This window comes from Chlorocebus sabaeus, chromosome 15 (assembly GCF_047675955.1).
Source record: "Chlorocebus sabaeus isolate Y175 chromosome 15, mChlSab1.0.hap1, whole genome shotgun sequence".
NCBI lineage: Eukaryota > Metazoa > Chordata > Mammalia > Primates > Cercopithecidae > Chlorocebus > Chlorocebus sabaeus.
In genome coordinates, this window is record NC_132918.1 from 82120639 (window position 1) to 82145033 (window position 24395).

At 43.9% G+C, this 24395-nt stretch overlaps 1 protein-coding gene across 5 annotated transcripts in view; it reads left to right on the forward strand.

Annotated features, from left to right (window-relative positions):
• ST6GAL1 (ST6 beta-galactoside alpha-2,6-sialyltransferase 1) overlaps nucleotides 1-24395 on the forward strand; it is a 141881-nt gene that overhangs the window by 69856 nt on the left and 47630 nt on the right. The window contains exons 1-2 of one of the 5 annotated variants that reach the window (XM_038003054.2): nucleotides 22418-22873; nucleotides 23491-23630. The exons of 2 other annotated variants lie outside the window; for them this stretch is intronic. The gene's annotated coding sequence lies outside the window, so the exon portion shown is untranslated. Of the gene's footprint in view, nucleotides 1-22417; nucleotides 22874-23490; nucleotides 23631-24395 lie in introns of those variants that run through there. 2 more of the 5 variants (XM_073023745.1, XM_073023747.1) reach the window with 2 other exon arrangements.

The following is a 24395-nucleotide window of genomic DNA, read 5'->3' on the forward strand; positions in this document are numbered from 1 at the left end:
ATTTTATTTAACTCAATATATTCAAAATACTGCTACTTTTTCCTGTAATCAGTATAAAATTACGAATCATACTTTCTACATTCTTTTTCCATAAGAAATCTTCGATGTGTATTTTTACACTTACAGCGCATCTCAGTTTGGCCTAGCCACATGTGGCTAGGGGCTGTTGCATTGTGGAGCCCAGTTCTAAGCATTTTACATATATTATTTCACATAGTTCAGATGGTTGAGGAAATGAAGCCCAGAGAGGTTAGGTAACTTGCCTGGGGGGCACGAAGCTGGAAAGCCACGGAGCTGGATCCCGTCCTCTCCTTCCTCTTCCCACTCTGGCCAATAGCCAACCCTCCAGGAAGGGGGCCCGGGGGCAATGCAGGGGCAGCTCATTTCCAAACCGTTGTTAAACTTGCTCTCGTGGAGGCAGCTGGTCCTGGGGAAGTAAAGGGAATCCTCCTCTTTAGATGCATACGCAAAAGTTAAGGGCATCCTTTTACTAGGCAGTAAGCCTCTGTCTAGGGATGTGGGACCATAACGCCACTCTCCTCTTAACAGGTGGGCACCATTCAAGGTGATAATGCATAGGAACAGCTCAGCTAAGCCAAAGCCATGCCATTGTTGGTGCTGAATAAATGCGTTTTCTGTCCTCTATGCTAAGGCAAGACATCCGCGGAAGTAGATGCGAATTTGTCGCCCTCAAGGGAGACTACTGTAATCTTTTTGTTTGTTTGTTTGTTTGTTGTTATTGTTGTTTTGTTTGTTTGTTTGTTTGTTTTTTTGAGACGGCGTCTCGCTGTGTTGCCCAGGCTGGAGTGCAGTGGTGCAATCTCGGCTCACTGCAACTTCCACCTCCCTGGTTCAAGCAATTCTCCTACCTCAGCCTCCTGAATAGTTGGGACTACAAGAGTGTGCCACTGCCCCTGGCTAATTTTGTATTTTTAATAGAGATTGGGTTTCACCGTGTTAGCCAGGATGGTCTTGATCTCCTGACCTCATGATCCGCTGTCGTTGGCCTCCCAAAGAGCTGGGATTACAGGCGTGAGCCTCCGTGCCGGCCAAGACTACTATGTTCTAATGAAGGGGAAGTGGAGTGGGAGGGCCATGTGTGTGCTCTGGGGGCAACAAACTTGGTGCCAGACTTGCTTTTCTTGTTTTACTCACAAACGTTATGACAGCAGTCAAGATACACTTTTATTTATTTATATATATTTTTAGAGACAGAGTCCCCCTCTCTTGCCCAGGCTGGAGTGGTATCGTAGTTCGCTGAAGCCTTGAACTTGTGAGCTCAGGATCCTCCTGCCTCAGCCTCCTGAGTAACTGGGACTGTAGACGTGCGCTATCACACTGAGCTATTTTAAGAATATTTTTGTAGAGTGTGTTGGCCAGACGGGTCTTGAGCGTCTGGCCTCCAGCATTCCTCCTGCCTTGGCCTCTCAAAGTGTTGGGATTTATGAGTGTGAGTCATGGTGCCCAACCAAGACACATTTTAAAAACCCCGCCTCCTGACACATTACTGTTCACTGGTAACAATGGTCCTTTGTAATCATAGTCTGTTTGCAAAACAAGCTGTTAATAGAATTACAACTTTAGTGTTGATCAAAAGTTTATTTTGGGCCAGGCGTGGTGACTCATGCCTGTAATCTCTGCACTTTGGGAGGCTGAGGTGGGCGGATCACCTGAGGTCGGGAGTTCGAGACCAGCCTGGCCAACATGGTGAAACTCTGTCTCTACTAAAAAATCCAAAAAAAAAAAAAAAAAAAAAATTAGCCGGGCGTGGTGGAGGGCGCCTGTAATCCCAGCTACTTGGGATGCTGAGGCAGGAAAATCTCTTGAACCCGGGAGGGGAGGGGGCAGTGAGCCAAGATTTTGCCATTGCACTCCACCCTGGGTGATGAGAGCGAGACTCTGGCTCAAAAAAAAAACAAAAAACAAAAAGAAAAAAAAGAAAAAAGAAAGTTTATTTTGTTTCTCCCGTTATCATAAACATTGTTTTTCATCTGTATAGTGCATGTCGTGTGTTAATGGCTTCATAGACAATCTTCTGGATCACAATTTGCTTTTTCCTATGGCTATTTAGGTTGTTCCAAAATTTCTCAGCATTACATTTGATGCTACAGTAGGCACCCACAAATTTATATTTCTTTTCTGTTTTTGAACTGTTGTTGGTTGTTCTGAGGTATTTTCTTAAGGTTTCACTTCTGTTTTCCCAGCCATGAGTGATATGTGAGCACAACTGTTTTGCTATTAATCACCAGCCTTGGGTGTGAAAATTTACTCAGTTCTGCTAAATTTAACTGGACTAGAAATGGGCCAAGCATTTGTGTGTACTTCCCCAGATGCTTTTTAGAACACTGCCCATGAAACTGACCAGAGCGTCAGGTGAGGCCATCATTGGCAGAAAGGTGCCTTCCTTGGGAGAAGGTGGGTTAAACAGTTTTTCTGTGCAGATTAATGGTGAGAGCCAAACCTGAAGACCCACAGGTTTCAAGCTAGCCATGTGGCTTCACTAAGTTTGGCTTCAGCTTCCCACAATGGTACAGAAGCAGGGTAGAACTCGGGGTTCCTACCTGAACTCTGGACATTCTGAAATGTCCACAGCCCGAGGAAAGGGATGAGCTGCATGTCACCTTCCATACCCTCCGCTGCACATAGATCTGTCTCAGGCGTTGAATCAGAGGGATGTGTGACTTTGGACCAATTATTTTACCTCTCTCTGCCTCATTTCTTTATCTAAAATCAGATGACAGCAACGTCTCCCTGTAATATTGCAGTGGGGATTAAATCTGCTAATACTTGAAAAGTGCTAAGATCAGTGCCTGGCACATAATTAGTACTCAATAACTGTTGTCAGTGTGGGTTTGGATCTCACTTCCAGTGCTTTCTAGATGCCCCCTTTGGTCAAATGGCTGACCTTTCTGGACTTCAGCTTCATCTGTAAAATGGGATTATTGTACCTGCTTCAGCAGCATGTTAGGGGTTTAAGTGAGAAAATGCATTTCACACAGTGTCCTGCACATAAAGGGCCCACCATAAATGTAATGAAAAACAAACAAACGGCCGGGTGCGGTGGCTCACGCCTGTACTCCCAGCACTTTGGGAAGCTGAGGCGGATGGATCACGAGGTCAGGAGTTTGAGACCAGCCTGACCAACATGGTGAAACCTTGTCTCTACTAAAAATACAAAAATTAGCCAGGCATGGTGGCAAGCGCCTGTAATCCCAGCTTCTCAGGAGGCTGAGGCAGGAGAATTGCTTGAACCCGGGATGCGGAGGTTCCAGTGAGTCGAGATTGTGCCACCGCACTCCAGCCTGGGCGACAGAGTGAGACTTTGTCTTAAAAAAAACCCCAAAAAACAAAACAAACAAACAAACAAACAAACACTGTTTTTAGCTTTATTTTCTGCCCTACCAAAGAGAGAGCTTTGTTGCCTGACATTGGTGTTGTAATTAGCTCTTCGATCTGACCATATTTTCTATTATGGTGTATTTTTAAGTGCACATTCTAGGTTTAAGGCCATCATGAAACAAATGGGAGGCAAATCAACATTTACATGTGTCTGAAGCTTTTAATATGATTTTGTTTTGGAGATGAATGAGATCATAATTCCACAAAGAAGGGATGATATTTCATATACTTATTAGTTTAGGGATTTCCCTCCCACACTTAGTGTCATAGGAAACTGTCAGGTCTATGGAAGCTATCAAGTGTTTCTTTATGCTCAGCAACACAGATCAAAGTTGTCTACATGATAAGGTAAAAAGCACGTTCCTTAGGAAATGCAAAGAAGTGACCAAAAAGACCCTTGAGCCCAGCTTATTCCCCTCCCCTGGTCTGTCCAACTTGTCCTCATCTTCTTGTCTGAGCTGAGACGTGTCTCCCTGGCAGCCTCCCTGAACCATGCAGCCTGGGAGCTGGGTCCTCTGAACGGTGAGCCACTCGGCGGCTGTCACGTCCCCCTCCATGCCCCTTTCTGGAGACAGAGGCATTTATGGAGTGCTGCGATGTTCAGGCCGGGTGTTAGGTAATGGGTGTTTATTGGCTGAATGAATGAACTTGTGAAAATCTTCCTGGGATGATAGAAGTGTGTATAATAAAGACAGGTGGATCTGCAAAGCCAAACAAGAAGAAGAGAGATGCCATTATCTGCTCAGGCTAAGGAAAAGTGAATGTAGTCATTATGTCTGGAAAATGCCAAGGACTTCTTTCCCTCATTTTTTACGTGGCCTTGCACCCTGTGAAGCATTGACTGGGAGGTTCATTGTGGCTTTCTTGCTGCTAAGCATCTCCTCTCTGCCAACATCTCATCAATTCCTGTCTGTACCACTTACCTTTGCCTACAATTTGGGGTGAGGAAAGTTCTGTGATTTGTCTGTTTCTATTTCTGGGTAAAATCTCAACTCTGGGCATATCAGCAGAAAGGGTTTTGAAATGTCCCTTGATTCAGATGATTCTGAATCAATGGCATGTATGTGTCTGTGCATAATTACCCTTATCCAAAAAATTCTGCATTATAATTCTTTAAACGCACCGGTTCACAAATTATTAGAAAGTGTATTTTATATACTATTTACAGTAGCAAAATATCAATTTTAGAAAGTATATTTTACATACTATTTACAGTAGCAAAATATCAAATGCAAGAAGCAAATTTAATTAAAGATAGGCAAGACATTTTCCTGAAGACTATAAAACATTAGTAAGAGAAATAAAACAATGGCTTATGCAATTATGGAAACTGACAATTACCAAGATCTGTGACTGGCAAGGTGGAGGCCCAGGAGAACCAATGGTGCAGTTTCAGTCTGAGTCCAAAGGCCTGAGAACCAGGGAAAGCCAATGGCGTAGTTCTAGTGCAAATGCCAGTTGGCTGAAGGCCTTTCAGCTTGAGTCCAAAATCAGGGGAAAAAAAACCCAACACCGAACCAAACCAAGACAGCAACAACAAAAACAATGCCCCAGCTCAAGGCAGTCAGACAGGAGGAGCTCCCTCTTACCTGTGGGAGGGTCCGCCTGTTTTATTGTATTCAGGCCGTTAACTGATTGGATAAGGCCCACCAGTAGAGGGGGCAATCTGCTGTACTCAGCCTGCTGATTCCAGTGCTAATTTAATCCAAAACAACCTCATTGAAACACCCAGAATGTTTGACTAAATATCTGGGTACTCTGTGGTGCAGTCAAGTTGGCACATAAAACCAGCCATCACCATCAATTTGGGGGAAAACTGACGTTTTAACAAAATTGAATCTTTCAGTTTATAAACATGGTATATATCCCCCATTCACTTAGATCTTTTATTTCTCTCACTAGTGTTTTGTAGTTTTCAGTAGAAAGTCTTGCCTATCTTTAATTAAATTTGTTTCTTGGCATTTGATACTTTGCTACTGTAAATAATATATATTTTCAATAATTTATGAAATTGTGCTTTTAAAGAATTATAATGCAGAATTTTTAGGAGAAGGATAATTGAAAATCCGTCAAGACAGCAGTGAAGTTTAGGAACTACCATTCTGGACATAACCGTAAGTCATTAATAAAATATTCCTTACATCCCTGTGCTACTTTATTATTCCAAAACATTTGTTTTTCCTTTGGTCCTCATAAGGGTTCTTAGAAAGAGACAGAAGAGCTATTATTTCTACTTTCATACAAGGAAATGTGGCCTCAGGGATTGATGTGGGTTGAATATATGTCCCCACCAAATCTCATGTTGAAATGTAACCCCCAGTGTTGGAGGTGGGGCCTGCTGGGAGGTGTTTGAGTCGTGGGGGTAGATCTTTCATGGCTTGGAGTTGTCCTCACAACAGTGAGTTCTCGTGAGATCTGGTTTAAAAGTGTGTGGCACCTCCCCCACCACTGCCTCTTGCTTTTGCTTTCGCCATGTGATGTGCCTGCTTCTGCTTCACCTTCCACCATAATTTAAAGCTCCCTGAGGCCTCCCCAGAAAGTGAGCAGATGCTGGTACCATGCTTGTACAGCCTGCAGAGCTGTGAGCCAATTAAATCTCCTTTCTCTATAAATTACCCAGTCTCAGGTGTTTATAGCAATGGAAGAACAGACTAACACAGGGAGACTATCTAAAAGTCCTGTGACTAGCAGGTGGCAGAGCCAGCCCCAGAGCCCAGGACTTTTCCCAGGAGAGAGGTCCTACTTCTGATACCGAAGTTTTTCTATAGAAAGATGGCCTTTTATAAGCATTACTGAGAACATACTTCCAGGTGCCCAGGAATAATCTCCTGCCTGTAGCCTCCATAGGCAGTGTAGGAGGAAGAGAAGAAGACGGCAGAGTGGACCAAGGTAACAATATGTAGTACACTAGAGTCAGGAGCAAGAACAGTGTCCTGTTAACCTATATAGCACTTTTGTGCTATTAAGAAAGGGTGCCCTTTCAGCCAGGACCAGATGCCATTATGCAATGAACAACTTGTACAGTCATATGTGACATCCCAGAGAGATAACAACAAATACAGAAACCTTATTCAGGAATTAATTATTGATGAGGAAGCTAAATTGGTGAGTATTTTGTTTCTTTCCTTTAGAGAAATTCATTGAAAATACTTTCAAGATGATTCAAAGCTAAAAGAGAAGAAATCATCTTTCTTTCCTCTGCCTTTTACAACCTTTCTATCTTCTATCCTTTCTGTTTCTCGTCTTCTTCCTTTCCTTGCTCAGCACTTATTGAGTGCCAGGGCATGAAAATGCAGAGATAAATGAGATGGCATCTCTCCCTAGGAACTTCTAAGTCTTAGAAACTTTTTTGACTGCCACCACCAAGAAGAAGTACATTTTTTGGTATTGCAGTTTTGTTTTGGGACTTTTTTTTAAGGGTTATATATTGAAACATTTTATGAATGAAATGATGAGTTCAGGATTTGTTTCAGAATCTAGGGATCTAGGCATGAGTGGAGTATACACAAAACAGGATTGACCGTGAGTTGATAATACTGAAACTGGTCATGGGTCTGTGGGGGTTCATTATCTGTCATCCATCTTTCTAATGATCTATTTGAGACAAAAGTTTCATCAAGCTCTACTTTCTCTTATTACATGCAGTGAATTCTGATATTTTAAAATCTAGTTTATTCTCTTTTTTAAAACCTGGTCCTTGGGCCCTAAATTGTTTTTGAGACCCACGAAGGTAAAATAGTACATATTTTGAAAAACACTGATGTATTGAGGGAGAGAAGGACCCATAAAATAATTGATTACTGTCGACCAGAAAGTGCTACTAGAATATGGTCAGAGGGCTGTAGGAGCACACAGGAGGGAAGGACCGACCAACAGGGTCCTGGGGAGTCTGGGAAAGCCCTTCAGTAATTTGCATGGAAGAGGAGACATCTGCATCTTTGACAAGATGGTGGGGGGATATTTGACCTTGAGGATGAGGGAAGTGGTGCAAGTGGGATGAGCCAACCTGAGTTCAGTATGGCTGGAATGTGAGGGCTGTTGGGGAGGGCAGGAAATGAGGTAACAGCAGCAGCAGCAAAAGTCACAAGTCTTCTGGAACAGTCTAAGGAATTCAGATTTTATCTGTGTTTCAGGGAACCATTGGAGGGTAAACTGAGAAATGACCCCGTTTCATTTGCCTCTTACAGAGATCATTCTGTCAGCTCTGTGTAGATAGAGCAGTCTACCTCTGTGGTCATGATTTAGAACAAACCTACACCCAAAGGAGAGCCAGTCTGGAAGCCAGATCTAACCTACCTCATGTAATTAATTATGTCCCCACTCTGCCACATGACTTATCAGATCTACACAAATTGGGCTTTTTCAAGTATTTATCAAAACAAAAATTGCAGTTGCTTTCAGGACATAGGAAGAGGTGGAAATGGAGCCACTTCCCTGTGTGCTCCTTTCCCCTTTTCCCTGCATAGCGTTCCCTCATGTGCAGAGTTATGGCAACCTGTGAGAGATTCATAATAATCACCAACAATGTGGCATTTTTCTAGGTGCTTTACAACTGTTAACTCACTTAATCTTCATAATAATTTTATGTGGTAACTATTATTATTACTAGTTTCATTTCATAGATGAGGAAACTGAGGTAAAAAGAAGTGACTTGTCTAAGGTCACACATCTAGCAATTAGCAGAGCTGGAATTTCGGCAATCTGGCCCCAAAGTCCACTCTCTTCACCACCATTGTGCTTCTTGATTAAGTTTGATTTCATTCCACTCATCTCCTTAGACTCAGATGTTTGAACAAAGACAGTCATGAAAAAAATTGGGCTTTAAGTTTTATTCTCAAGATTGCCAAACCCCTTTCTTCCCTAATGAGAGGAGGAGGAAAGTGTTCTAGCTGGGAGAAAAAGGATGGCTTCTTAGAAGGAAGTGGTATTTTAGTGGAGCTTTGAAACATGGGTGAGAAGGAAATTGCTGAGAAGGATGAGTTGCTAGTACAGCCAAGATGAAATAATCTAACCACAATCTCTACCAATGTTTACAACAAAAAACTGGAGAGGATGCAAAAAACTACATGAGAACTCTGAACAGTAATAGCAGGCAGGCAGAGTACTGGGTTCAAAACTTGAACAATGACTCACAATGAACATGGATTTGCAGAACAGTGTGGAAAGCTAAGAGTCCGAGAGAACTCCATCTTTCTAGCTAGAGGAAGCAGTGGGGAAAAAGCCACTGGAAGCCAGAGAGTATGAGGAAATCCCTAAGAGGAGAGAGCTGGAAAAAGGGATCCACAAATTGGACTGACGAAAGTCCTGGGCACACTACAAGGTGTGCATGCATGGAACAGACCCAAGAGGCCCAGAAGAGGTTTTGAGAATCCAACTGTGATATTAACAACCACTCAAGTCCCAGACAAACTCTTGAATGGAGCATGTGACAGATTGACTCAAATGGCATAGCAAAAGCTTTGAAAACTGATCTGTCACTGGAGCTAACACTCATAAAAAGCAAGACAGTACTTTCAGTCCGAACCTAAGTGGGTTAATTTCCTGAAAACAAACAAACAAACAAACAAAAAATCAACATTTTTCAGGTAATTTTTAACAGGATCCAGAGTCTCACAACATGATATTAAAAAATCCAGGATACAATTCAAATTTACTCAATATCAAAACAACCCGGAAAATCTAAACAGTACTCAAAGGAAAAGATAATTCAATAGGCACTAACACTGAAATGACTTAGATCGTGAAATTATTAGACAATAACTTAAAGTAAGTATGACCATTCTCCACTCTTGAAATTGATGGAAAGATAGAAGTTCTCAGCAGAGAAATAGAAACTGCAGAATAATCAGATAGAAATTTTAGCACTGAAAAGATCATATGGACTCAGTGGCGGAATAAAGATGACAGAGAAAAAAGCCAGGGAACTTGAAGTAGATCAATACAAATCATACACAATGAAATATACATTATGAAACAAAAAACTGGGGAAAAATGAAAAGCATTTCATGGTACTGTGGGACAATGTCAAAAGGCTAAAAATTCTTGGTATTGGAATTCCATCTCAAGGTAAAAAGAAAACTACTGGTGCAGAAAAAAAAAATTGGAGAAAGAATGGCTGAAATAGTTTCAAATTTAAAGAAAGACATATTTTTACAAATCGAAGAATCTCAGTAATTTCAAACAGGGTAAATTTAATGACAACTCCTCACCCACCTTATAAGAAAACTTCTGAAAATCAAGGATTAAAAAACATTAAGAACATGAAAATATGACACATTATACATAAGAAAAGGGAAGGAAGGAAAGAAAGAAGGAAGGAATCAAGAAAGAGAGAAAAGAGAAAAGAAAAAAGAAAGAGGGAAGGAAGGAAGGAAGGAAGGAAGGAAGAAAGGAAGGAAGGAAGGAAGGAACGTACGTATTCAAATGACTGTCGATTTCTCATCCAAAACCATGGTGGCCAAAGACAAAGACAGTGAAACGCCATCTTTAGAATGCTGGAAGGAAAAAAAAACAACTATCCACCCAAAATTTTATATCCAGAAGAAATATTCTTTGGCAGTGAAAGCAAAATAAAGATATTTTCAGGTGATAGAAAACCAAGAGACTTCATTTCCAGGAGACCTGCTCTTAAAGAAATACTAATGGAAGTTTTTCAGCCTAAAGGGAAGCTGTACTAGAGGAAAAGTTAAAACTTGAGGAACAAAAGAAAAGCAGGAGAAATAATAAATATCTAATAGATTCCCCTTGATAAAAATACACACACACAAACATAAATCTCATGACATGGGTAATTACAAACTACTGGCAATATTTTAGATTTATTTCCTTCAAGTCTTTTTTTTTCTTTCTGTGAATACACATTTCTCTCTTTCTTTTTTGGTGTTTCTCTCTCTGTCTCTTTCTTCCTTTCATGTGGACATTTCATAACATATTCCTTTTTGTTAGGATTTGAGGTTGTTTCAGGTTATGCATGGACTGAAGTGAAACTACAGTTTTTGGCAGCTTTTCTGATAATTTCTTTTTTGGAGATAGAATTACTGAATTAAAAGAGAGTGGACATTTTTAATGCTTTGATACTATTTGTCAAATTGCCAACCCTCCCTCCCTTCTTTTTTTCTTTCCTTCCTTACCTCCCGCCTTTTCCTCCCTTTTTCTTTCAACTAAGATTATATAATATATAGTTTTATAATCTTTATTTATTCACACTATATTATGAGCATTTTCCTGTTTTGTTAAAAAGTCAATAATTAAAAAAAATTTAAGTTGATAATGGTACTGTGGTCATATTTTTTTAAAAGGACACAATTATGTATTTATGGATGGAATGATATGTCTGGGATTTACTTAAAATATTCAGGGATAGGTGGCTATTAATAAAACAGTATTGACCCTGAATTGATAATTGTTGATGCTAGATAATGGATACATGGTGGTTCATTATTATTACTTTCTATAGTTTTCTATGTAAGTGCAATTTTTTAATTTTAAAACTTTATCTGGGTGTGGTGGTGTGTGCCTGTAGTCCTAATGCTTGGGAGGCTGAGGAGGGAGGATGGCCTGAGCCCAGGAGCTCAAGGTTGCGGTGAGCTATCACTGTGCCACTGTAGTCCAGCCTGGGTGACAGAGTGAGACATGGTCTCTAAAAATAAGTAAGTGAATAAATGTTTTAAAAGTAAAAACTGTAAGAAATTTTTATGAATGTTATTTTTGATTGTTTAATCATAACCCATTGTGGCCGGGTGCGGTGGCTCACGCCTGTTACTGTAATCCCAGCACTTTAGGGGGCTGAGGCGGGTGGATCACGAGGTCAGGAGTTCAAGAGCAGCCTGGCCAAGATGCTGAAACCCCATCTCTACTAAAAATACAACAATTAGCCAGGCGTGGTGGTGGACACCCGTAATCCCAGCTACTCAGGAGGCTGAGGCAGGAGAATCGCTTGAACCCGGGAAGCGGAGGTTGCGGTGAGCTGAGATCGTGCCACTGCACTCCAGCCTGGGCAACAGAGTGAGACTCTGTCTTAAAAAAATAAATAAATAAAATAAATAATAACTCATTGTGTGGATATTTCATAACGTATCTAACTTGTCCCCTTTAGTTGGGAATTGAGGTTATTTCAGGCTATGCATGGCTGACGTAAAACTGCAGTCTTTGCTTCTCTGAATATTTCCTGTTTTTGAGATGGAATTACTGGGTTAAAAGAGAATGGTTGTTTTTAATGCTTTGATATATTTAATCAAATTGTCCTTCAGAGAAGACATTCAATGTTATTTTTCCATGAGTTATTTAAAAGTGACTTTGTCCGCTGTATTGTAATTTTTTAGTCTATTAATTTGGTGGGGGAAAGTGTGTGTTATTATTTGAATGTGAATTTCTTTTATTTCCAGTGACATTGAGTCCCCAGCCTGTCCCTGAATTGGTTTCCACCCGATTAGGGAGGAGGCAGAGAGAAGAGTAGAAAAAAAAGTATTTATTTATTTATTTATTTATTTATTTATTTATTTTTTGAGATGGAGTCTCACTTTGTCATCCAGGCTGGAGTGAGTGGTGTGATCTCGACTCACTGCAAGCTCCACCTCCCAGGTTCAAGTGATTTTTTTGTCTCAGCCTCCTGAGTAGCTGGGATCACAGGCATATGCCACCATGTCCGGCTAATTTTTGCATTTTTAGTAGGGACAGGGTTTCACTATGTTGGCCAGGCTGGTCTCGAACTCCTAACTTCAAGTGATCCACCCACCTCGGCCTTCCAAAGTGCTGGGGTTACAGGTGTGAGTCCCTGTGCCCGGCGAAAAAGGATTTATTTTCTCTTCCTCATTCTTCACTTTGAAGATGAGAGTCAAACACAGACAGATCCCGGATTCAAATGCTGGTTCTACAACTTACTGGTTACTGATTTTGTACCTTTATTTTTCTGACCCTCAGATTTTTTACTGAAGAAATCAGGGCAGTCATATTGGCCTCCCATGAACTGTGAAGTAATAGACATTTATAGAGAAAATGCCTGGGGTGCAATGGTCAATCTGAAAATGGTAGCTTTTGTTGTCCTTGGGAAGCTGAGGCTCAGGATGTGAAATAACCTCCTGCTCTTTTTCAGAGGTGGCAGGGAACTCAGAGCTGGGTTCCTTCACACAGGGAAGGCCCCTTGCAGGAACTGCTGCTGGTATCTGTGTCATCACTTCTTTACCGTTTATTCTTCCAGCCTCCTGGCTCAGTCTTTCATTCCCTGCTGGGCATGAAGGCAGCTATCACAGGCCAACAAAGTCATGTTAGGGAATTGGGACTTAGGTAACTAATTCAAATTGCTAGTGGTATTTATTTGATTCAGTGGAAATGCACCTTGCAGTGTTTGATTCAGAGGACTGGTTCGAATTTCAGGAGGGTTTGTTTGACATTGTCTCATCTTACTCTCTGAAGCAGGATTCAGACCTGGAACGCTATCTTTCCAGGGCAGCCTAGCCAAGCTATGGTCTCTGCCTCAATTTATTGCCCTTGCCCCAGGCCTCACATCTTCCTCCCCACTCACTCTGCCCAGGCTCAGGTCCTCCATGTGAGTCGTGCTCTTGCTACACACCTGCCACCTCTTTCAGAAGGTGGAGAGCAGCCAAAACAGAAACGGGAACTGTGGCTCTCAATAAACTGTCTGCTCACACACCAAGAGAGAAGCGGGAGTGCTTTATCTGTATTTACTGCATTTATTTATTTATTTATTTATTTATTTATTTATTTATTTATTTATTTTTGAGACAGAGTCCCACTCTGTCACCTAGGCTGGAGTGCAATGGCACGATCTCGTTCACTGCAAACTCCGCCTCCCAGCTTCAAGCGATTCTCCTGCCTCAGCCTCTTGAGTAGCTGGGATTACAGGCGCACACCACCACACCCGGCTAATTTTTGTATTTTTAGTACAGACGGGGTTTCAATGTTGGTCAGGCTGGTCTTGGACTACCGACCTCGTGATCCGCCCACCTCGGCCTCCCAAAGTGCGGGGATTACAGACGTGAGCCACCTCTCCTGGCCGCACGTTTTAGGTTATTTCAACACCAAGCAAATAGTCCTCCTGGGCCCAGGCTCACAGATGAGGCCAGAAAACCCCACCGTACTCTCAGCCCTGAGCAGGTGTGCTGCCGATCGGGCACAGGGGCATTTCTTCTGAAATGAAGACCGGGTGCCAGGCCGTAGGGCTGCCAGCCTGCCCGTGGTTTCTCTCTGGGACCATCTGACTGATTTCCTGTTTTCTTCCCTGAGCACATTCAGCGCAAGAGGTCTAAGCATGAGGGTGGGAGGTGCGGTGAGTTTGGCCTGTTTTCCAAACGGAGGGAAAATCCAGGGAAGTCAGCAGGCTTCATTGTGAGGCATCGGGTCTACCAGCGTTTCCTATTTCAGGCCATGAGCACCTGCTCTGTGGAAATGAAAGCAAATATTTACCAGGCAGGGGCTGCAGAGGGCTGGCAGGGGTGAGGTGGAAGGGCTCAGGGAGAATTTAACAATGTTGTGTTTTCATCTTGATGATCACACAAAATGATTCTGTACCAGTCACGATGACTTCAATTCATGATGGAGGAGACGTTTAGTGTCTCAAGTGCTTCTCGAACACTGTTCTTTGTCCTCTTTAAAATGGGAGCGTACTTAATCTGTAAGCTTTATTTCCTGTGGCTCTACAGAAGTGATGAAATAACAGCACTGTCTGGAGAGACTTAAAATAACAAACATTTCCTCTGAACAGTTTAAAGGCTTCTCCCATCTATTACTTCCCCTGTGCTTTCCCTTAACTGTGAAATAGGGACTATTAAGCCCTTTTTTTCACGTGAGGAAACAGAGACTCAGAGAGGATAAGTGACTTTTCTGAGGACACACAGTGATTTGGTTGGAGAGTTAGAGGATCTCACATTTGTGCCCCAGTTTCAGGCTTTTTCTGTTAGCTCAGTCTTCACAGTGACACCCCCTTGACCTTGCCTCCCACGAGAGTCCCACGTTCCTATTCTCTTTGCTGTGGAGCAGTGTTTGAAATAGCTAACACTCAAAGTGGCAACTATTGTTTTGTTTTGTTTTTGTTTTTGAGACAGGGTCTCCCTCTGTCACCCAGGCTGAAGTGCAGTGATGCAATCTCGGCTCACTGTGACTTCTACTTCCTGGGTTCAAGAGATTCTCGTGCCTCAGCCTCCTGAGTAGCTGGGATTACAGAAGTGTGCCCCATGCCTGACTAATTATTGTATTTTTAGTAGAGACAGGGTTTCACCATGTTGGCCAGGCTGGTCTTGAACTCCTGACCTCAGGTGATCTGCCCACCTTGGCCTCCCAATGTGCTGGGATGACAGGCATGAGCCACCGCGCCCGGTCAAAAATACTGGTTTTGTTGAGATGAACATCAAGGTCTCGTGCTTAGCCAAAGATAAATACTGATTCATGACACTCCCAAAAATTTCATCTCATCCTTGAAAATGAAGACTTTCCACACTCAAGAGCAGTCAAACCAGGCTCCAGCCTTCTGTCCCTCTTCCCCTGCTTCCCGGCAGGTACAGGTTTACCAGATTCCCATTTACTAAGCACCTGGCATGTGCCAGGCACTGCACAATCCTTACTTCTAACCCTCACTGCAGTCCTGTGAAGCAGGTGGTTTTGCACACGTTGTACAGATGAGGAAACTGAGACCCCAACTATCATGTAATTTCCCTAAAATTGCATGCTGATTAATAATAAAGCTGGGATCCGAATCTAGGTTTGTCTGACTCGAAGGCTTGGTGCAAATGAAATTTAGCACCATTCCTCCAAACTGAGCCTTGTCTTAGAGTCTTTCGCCTTCTCAGTCTTGGTCCTTGGTCCCCTTTAGTTTTTTCTGGGCCCACCGTTTTGAGCTCAGTTATCACAGTTATCAGCCTCTTGACTGAACTGATTGACCTGGATGGATGTGGTCAAAACAGGCAAGTTCACAACTCTGCCTTTCCCAGGTCAGCACTGGGGTGAGGTGCAGGGAGGGCGGGAAGCCCAGGGGCAGCTCTCTTCCTTCTGTGGGCCTCCTTCTTACGTCTCCATCCTCCTAAGTCACATTCTGTGCTTGGTCAGCATGCAGGAGTTGGGACTGTTTTGAGGACTTGCTTTCGGGTTGTGGGGAGGGTACTGCACTGGCATGATAGCAATACATTCCTGAGCAAGTCATCTGGCCTCTCCCAGCTGCAGTTCCTTCATCTATAAAATGTTGACACAGTGTGTCAGAATGTTGATGTTCACCAGTGATTTTTCCTGAGATCTTTGCCAATTCTCAAATCAACATCCTTATGGTCATTGTTGCCAGGATCTCACTTATTACGTACAGTAGTCTAAGAGGAAGCATTTTGTTCTTGCTTGACAGAAGACAAAATCACACACATGCCACCAGAGCACATAATTCCCCCTTATACTGTAGATGCAATCAAGCAAAGTTGAAAATCTAAGTGAGCTCTGTTCCTTATTGATTCCACAAATAAAAGGCACCAGGGATTTCTAAATCTGTTAAAGGAAATTCATCACTGAGTGTAAACCCTCCCTAACATGGGCTAGCAATTTTGTTTCTCTGGGAGCCATACTTCACAAGCCAACAGTTATTTCTGTCACTTCTTAATACATGGAGGGTACAGCATCCCCCGCACACTAGGTTCCAGCCTGAGTGTGAGCTCTCTTACATACGAAAGGACTGGCCCCTGTGAGCTTCTTACTGCACACACTTCATAATTACTCCTTAGCAGACTTAGGCTGTTTCATGTCTAGGATCTTTGGAGTTATTCTCAAAAGTGAAAATCCCAAACGTAAATGCCAAGGGTCAACTGTAATATTAACAATGATCCAGGGCTGCTGGAGGATTCAATGAGATAAAATGCTAAGTGTCCAGCATCCTAAGTGTGCTCTGGGCTTAGGACCTTCCTCATTCACTGAAATCCTTTGCTTTCAGGGTTAGGTGGGCATGGCTGTGGCTGAAAGAGTCACAGGTCAAACAAGATGATCATCTTAGTACAGGCATTAAGAGTGCTGTCTTTCCTGGGTGCAGCAGCTCATGCCTGTAATCCCAGCACTTTGGGAGGCTGAGGTGGGCGGACTGCTTGAACCCAGGGGTTCAAGACCAGCCTGGGCAATGTGATGAAACCCTGTTTCTACAAAAATTTACAAAAATTAGCTGGGTGTCGTGGTGCGTGCCTGGAGTCCCAGCTACTTGGGAGGCTGAGGTGGGAGGATCGATGGAGCCTGGGCGATTGAGCCACTGCATTCCAGCCTGGGTGACACAGTGACAGTTTGTCTCAGGAAAAAAAAAAAAAAAAAGAATACAGTCTTGGATTCAGACAGTTCTGGGTTTAAACCTTGGCCCTGCCATTTACTAGCAGAAGTCCTTTAACTTCTTTGAGATTCAGGTTTCTTATCTGTGAGATGGAAAGGGTAACACGGTGCTGAACTTGGAGGGCTGTGGTGAGACTGAATGAGCTGTCGGATGTCCTGGGCTGGCACAGTGCCTGGCACGTGGGAACCCCCCAGGAGGCAATCATAGTCACTTTTTCCCTTCCTTTCTTTCTGTACAGAGCCACAGACCCAGCGGGTGCTTCATGCTTGTTGATGATTTCAGTTCCTGTCTAAAACCATTTTCTTGTTTACAAACTAACCATCTTCCGCCCCAACACACACCACAAGCCCCCACAGTGGATGTCAGCCAGACATTTTACTCATCAAGCGCCACTTGCCTATCCTGTGCTTGGCAGTGCTAAAAAGGAGACAGAGAAGGGATATAATCTTATTTTTCTGACTGGAAGAATAAGATTCCCACACGCAGCACCTGGAGAAGCAGATGGGAGTGCAGGAGAGGTGTGCGCCTGTCAGGAGTGTGAGTAGAAGTCGACAGTGGTGGCGAACTCCTCACTGGAGAGTCTGAGAAGCTTCCTCCAGGGACATGGGCTGGAGCTGGGGCTGCCTTTGGGGACCTAAAGTGAAGGGAAACGGTAATGCGGGGAGGCAGTTCGGGGTTGAGATGAACCATTGAGTGATGACTTCTGTGAATCTGTCCCCCAAAGAAAAATGTCTAAACAGTGGTGAGCGTGCTCCATTAAGCACCCAGAAAGTGCAGATATGAAATGTTCTTCATGTGTGGTAAGGAGGGAAGCAAATGTGAAAACCCCCGGAGAACCAGCCCCTGCCTCCCAGGAGGCAATGACATGAGCCAAGAGCAGAAGTTGAGTTCTGGCCTTCACCTGGGATTGCTCAGAGGGTGGCAGCCCCTTTGCCCAAGAGATTGATCTGCAGCCATGTTGCTGCCTCTTCATTTAGTGACCAAAGACAAGACAAGATCACCACGTGGGGAGGAGAGAGAAGTGAAAGGCACACCTTGATGCAAGGGCGATTAGCTCTTTCTCCAGCAGTACTAACTCACCTTGGCCTGCTAATCAATGTGAATTCTTCAGAGGAGGCGATCCCCTTTGAGTCCAGGAGAACAGAGTTGATGACAGTGTAGCCTGAAATTCCTGGGGCCCTGGATTGAAGCTGTGGCCCTGCCACTTCCTCAGTAACTCTGGGCTGTTATTGGGCAGCAGACTTCCTAGGTTGTGGAGGAGTCTGGGTTAACCTGGGACTTTAAATGCTTGAGCCATGCGTTGACTCATTAACTATGTCTACCCTAGGCTGAACTGGTGTTCCCCGTCCCTTCCCAGGAAAGGCCTGGCCTCTCTCCCATTCTGCCCAAGGTCACCCTCTGTGAACTTTTACATTCTTCCTATTTTGATGTTTATTGGTCCAGGTCCATTAAATCAGAAGCTACTGAGGATAATATCAGGCATCTATATTTTTAAAATGTTTCCTAGGTGATATTGATGCCCAGGCAAGATAGAACTACAATGTTCTAAGTGGTTCCCTTCACCTATACCACTCACCTTCATGGCTATGAGATTAGGGGTGGGAGGGCAGGGGAGGGTTACACCAAGGGCCTTGAAGCTCTCAGGACAGACTTGAACAACCTTTTTCTCTTCTATGTTCCCTTCCCCTTTCTCTTTGTAGGGGGCCCATTTGGCCTTGGACGGATTCTAGTAAAGACGTCAGTTTGTTAAGACGAGAGAGGTAAACAGTTGTTGCCTTGGTGACTTTCAGGAGAGGTAGTTGCACTTCAGTGACTTTGGCAATTAGAAAACATCAAGGAACACTGGCTCAGACTTCCTCCTGCCCAGATTAATAACACAAAAACTACGATGGACGTGGATGGGAAGAACGGCCGCCTGGCACGATCCCCAGCCCTGGAATTCCGGGAGGACATGATTAAGAAGACATTATTAGACATTGTCCTCACTAAAGAGACATTTAAAGTGGAGTTTGAAAAGGTCATCACATCCACGTTAGTAGGATTTCAGAGAAAATCCTTATCTTTGGTATTTCAGTAGAAATTTTTCCTGGTTTGTTGCCATTTGGTTCTCCTTTGCAATTTAGCATGTGAGAATTCCGGGCAGCCTGATTCCTTACTCATCTTTGACAGCTCTGCTGCTGTGTCCTGGGGGAGGCAGGTTTCTGACGTAACTGCTGCTCTGCCTTTGCCTGGTGAGTGCTGAGATGGAGAGGCAGGCTGGTATCTGTTTGATCTGGTAGTCCAGGAAAATTGTAGTTTTACATTGTTTTTCTGCTGATTTCTAAACATGTGAAACCAGATTCTTCTGGAGAAACATAGTATGCCTTAATTTTGCCTAGTTGGGGGCTGTTGGGGTAGTTTTTCTAAGCAGTCTTTTGTGTCTAGCCAACCAGTAGAACCTGATTTTGGGGGAGGTGAATTAGCCAGGGTTCTCTTGAGGGACAAAACTAATAGGATAGATGTATTGATAAAGGGGAGTTTATTAAGGAGTATTGACTCATGCGATCACTAGGTGCGGTCCCACACAGTCCGTCTGCAGGCTGAGGAGCAGAGAAGCCAGTCTGAGTCCTACAGCTGAAGAACTTGGAGTCTGATATTTGAGGGCGGGAAGCATCCAGGACGGGAGAAAGATGTAGGCTGGGAGGCTAAGCAAGTCTAGTCTTTTCACGTTCTTCTGTCTGCTTTTTATTCTGGCCAAGCTGGCAGCAGATTAGATGGTGCCCACCCAGATTAAGGTAGATCTGCCTTTCCCAGCCCACTGACTCAAATGTTAATCTCCTTTGGCAACACCCTCACAGACACACCCAGGATCAATACTTTGCATCCTTCAATCCAATGAAGTTGACACTCATTAGCCATCACAGGGGGTATGCCAAGCAAGAATTGTGTCTATGGCTGTAATCACAAAGTTATAATTGTATTGGAGTAAGCTCCACAAACCAGAGTCCCTTGTCCAAGGTCTCCAGAGATCCACCAGACACTGAGTTTCTCGAAAAGCTGGATGGGAGAAGCATATTCACCACAGCAAACCTGCACAGCCAAGAAAATCAAGTTTCTTTGTTTTATGCTAAACTTTTATCAACTGACTGTGGTAGTCGTGGCAATCTCATGCTGTTCAGAACCTCTGATTGGCAACAGTATCTTTGTTCATTTGATAACAAATAAGAACTCAAATTTTAAATTAAAGTTAGTTGACAACATCTTTCAAATTCTTGGAATCATGTCGGGGGAAACAAAATACAAGAGGATATGATTTGAGATGGAAGAATTTAGGAGCCCTTGGCTTTGCTTAAATTAGGGTGTGCTTCTGTTATTTCACTGGGATTGTGAAATGTTGGGATGAGGAGATATGAAAAATCTATAGCTGAATATGCTAATGATGGTTTTAGACCATAGAAATAAATATTCAGGAAGTCTCTACTGAGTAGCTCTGTAGGGTAATGCTAGCTGCTACAGCAAGTAAACTCACGTCTTAACCATCTTGGCCCAGAAGTGATATATGTTATTTTTGCTCACATTTCTTTATCAATAACTAGTAAAATGATCCCATCTATATGCTGTGTGTGTTTGTGTGTGTGTAAAATGCAGTCCCTCTCTGGGCAGTAATTTACAGCACTAACTCTATATGGCAGAAGGAGCAAACGTTTGGTGGGGCAGCCAGCTATCCCTGATATGAGGAAAGAGAAAGAGGGGTCAGAGCATTAAGTGGCAGCTCAGGTGGCACACATTAAGAATCCAACTCTTAGAGAAATGGGAGTCCTTCATGGGAGAGGGTTTCTGGTGGCCAGGACACATGGAGTCCCTCTCGGAGGCACTGTGGCTAGTGCAGGTACCCTCTGGGGGCAACAGGGTGTCAAGCACTCTAAGTCTAAGAACAGAAAGTTTGGGTTCTAAGGTCCAGATGAGGGTGAGGTTTGCTCACTGAAGATTAAGGAGATGAAGATCAGGGCAGAGTAAATAGGTGTCACCAGAAGGTCAATACAGTGATTCGCAACTGCAGTTGAAGTGATAAAGCAGAGAGGCTCGCAGTAGCCCTTGGAAGGGCCTGAGTAGAGGGACATAGGATGAAGAGCATGACCAGTTTGTCAGAATAATCTGGCCAGCCGGGTGTGGTGGCTCATGCCTGTAATCCCAGCACTTTGAGAGGCTGAGGCAGGTGGATCACGAGGTCAGGAATTCAAGACCAGCCTGGCCAAGATTGTGAAACCCCGTCTCTACTAAAAATACAAAAATTAGCTGGGCATGGTGGTGGGCACCTGTAATCCCAGCTACTCGGAAGGCTGAGGCAGAGAATTGCTTGAACCCAGGTGGTGGAGGTTGCAGTGAGCCGAGATCACGCTACTGCACTCCAGCCTGGCAACAGAGCAAGACTCTGTCTCCAAAAAAAAAAAAAAAAAGAATAATCTGGCCACATCCTCGTTTGACCATTTACAGTGACATTTTGAGCAAATGACTTAAACTCTCTGAGTTTCAATTTCTTTATTTACAAAAGGATTGTTAATACTCCACCCCACAGGGTGGTGGTAAGGATTAAATTTGGTAACATCTATAAGATGTTAGCACCCAGTAAGAGCTCAGGCCATGGGACCCTGGGCCATTCTCACCTGGATAGTTGCAAAGGTCTTCTTTTTGACTTTGGGACCTGCTGCTTATCACAGTTGATTCTGAGGGCAGCATCCGGTGATGCCTTTCAAACATATATCAGCAACGTCTTAATCAGATGAAAGCCCCAATCCCTACACATGTGTAAGGCGCCACGTCATCTGGCTGCCCCTCTATAGGTATTTTGCTGTTCCCTCTACCTGCAACCCTCTTTTCTCAGAAATCTGCATGGTTGCCTCCCTCATCTCTGCGAAGAGAAAAAAAAACCAAATTCTGTAAAATATTTTAAAGAAGTTTATCCTGAGGCAATATGAGGTACTGTAGCCGAGAAAAACCACAAACCCAAGAAGGCTTGAGTAAGTGGTCCTGAGGCAGTCGGGCCTCAGTGTGGTTTTATATATTTTAGGGAGACAGGCATTACACACAAAGATGGAAATCAATACATGGAAGGTAACTCTTAGTTCTGCCCAAAAAATGTGAGACATCTCAAAGTGGGGGAGGGGGTGTGGTGTTAGGATATATGTTTCTTTTTGTGTTTTTTTTTTTTTTGAGATGGAGTCTCGCCCTGTCACCCAGGCTGGAGTGCAATGGCGTGATCTCTGCTTACTCCAGCCTCCGCCTCCCAGGTTCAAGTGATTCTCCTGCCTCAGCCTCCTGAGTAGCTGGATTACAGGTGCATACCACCACACCTGGCTAATTTTTGTATTTTTAGTGGAGATGGGGTTTCACCATATTGGCCTCAGGCCTCCCAGAGTGCTGGGATTACAGGCGTGAGCCACCGTGCCCTGCCTATGTATTGGTTTTCATACATGGTTCCTGGCACATACCCCCTTAGCCCTTGCTACAGTCTTGCTAGAATGTTGGGCTTTTTAGACTTCAGGGGCAGGCCTTAAGAAACAATCTCTCTCCTGCCATCCTTTCACCTGCCCCAAGGCAGGATTCTAATGTTTTTTGGCCTGACTGTGGGCCTTAGGACCCTCCCATGAGGCCAGGCATGGTGGCTCACGTCTGTAATCCCAGCACTTTGGGAGGCCGACGTGGGTGGATCACCTGAAGTCAGGAGTTCGAGACCAGCCTGACCAACACGGTGAAACCTCATCTCTACTAAAAATAGAAAAATTAGCTGGGTGTGATGGTGCACGCCTGTAATCCCAGCTACTCGGGAGGCTGAGGCAGGAAGAATTGCTTGAACCCAGGAAGCAGTGGTTGCAGTGAATGGAGATGGTGCCACTGCACTGAAACTTGGGCAACAGAGTGAGACTCTGTCTCAAAAAAACAAAAAAAGACCTTCCCATGAGAGGTTCCTACCCTATGCCCTGCCCTGGGGGAAGGAATGCTGACGTCAAGAAGCTTCTATAAAAACCCAAGAGGACAGGGTTCAGTGAGCTTTCTGATAGCTTAACAGGAGGAGGTTCCTGGAGGGTTGCACAACCAGGAAGGGCATGGAAGCTCTGCATCCTTTCTCCCACACCTTGCTCTACACATCTCTTCATCTGTATCCTCTGCAGCATCCTTTATAATAAACCAGTAAACGTAAGTAGGTGCTCCCCTGAGTTCTGTGAGCCTCTCCAGCAAATTAATTGAACCCACAGAGAGGGCAACCCCAATGGAAGCTGGTTGGTCAGAAGTTCTGGAGGCCTGGACTTGTGACTGGTGGAGGGGAGATGCCTTGGACACTAAGCCCTCAGTCTGTGGGATCTGACACTATTTCCAGGTAGATAGTGTCGGAACTGAATTAGTGGACACCGAGCTGGTGTCGCTGCTTGGTGTTGGGGGGCCCCCCACACATATGGTCACATAAGTTGACTTCTGTGTTGATTGTGGTGTGAGAGCAGAGGAAAGATGGCTAGAGAGAGTTTTCCCTCCACAGGGACTTGGGGGGTTGAGGGTTAGGAGAGGGCTGAGGGGCCTTACAAGTCTTAAGTGTGTTTTAGGGATTCCTTAGCTAACAGTAGCTGAGAGAGTTAAGTTATTGTCTAGTGACTTGAAGTCAGTAGGAAGGAATGCCTGAGTAAGATAAGGAGGTTGTGGGGGCCAAGGTCCTTGGTTGGGGGGTTGGAGCTTCATAGATAGCAGCCCTCGGGGTGAATAGATAGTGATTGTCTCTTCTCAGACCTTTAAGTGTCTGACTCTCACTTAATCTCTCCTAGATCTGGGAAAAGCCTACCAAGGGAAGAGGCATTAATATCGATTCTCTGGAGATGCCTGTTTTCTCCACCAAAGATGGCTTTGCAGTCCGAAGGGCCGTCTGGCAGCCTTTTCCAAATATGTTAAAGAAATGTATTTTGGGGTAAAGTATTTTAATTTCCTTCAGAGTCTGCTGTCATGTGATACTATACCAGAGTCAGGTTGGAAAGTAAGCTACATTTTACGGGGTTCATTTAAAAACCCATTTAATGAGACTGTATTGTTTGTAGGGTATGACTTAATCTTTGCCTTTCATGGCCTTAGGTATTGTGTATAGTTTGGTATCTTATTGCCACAAAGCGTCTGTTTTGTCAGTCTTATAATCTCTACTTTACCTTAATGCTGGTCACTTGTGCCTAAACCCCAAAAGGGAGGGGTATGATGAGGGTGTAACCTCCTTTTGGTCATGGCTGGGAATTCAGTTTTTCTGGTTTCTCCGGGGTGCCCGTGGCCAAATAGGAATCCATTCAGTTGGTTGGTGGGGGGCTTAGGATTTTATTTTTGGTTTACACCTCCTTCTAACCCTTGCTCAAATGTCTTCTTCTCAGTGAAGCTTCCTCTGATCATCTGATTTAAATCTCCACCTCACCCACCCCAAGCTGTCCCTATCTCTCTTCCCTACTCTAATTGTCTGCATATCAGTTATCTCCTTGCAAAGCACCAGGGATTTATGTTGTTTGACTCTTTATTTATCCTCACTGTAAGGTGAGTGCTGGAGGCGTTAGGGATTTCTGGCTGGTTTCTCTACTGCTGTGCTACAGTCTGGTTCGCAGTAGGCGATCAGCATTTGCTGAATGAATGAACCTATCGTATGAGTATTGGTGTAAGTTTTCTCACAGGCCCTGGGGCCCCCGCGAAGTAGAGGAAC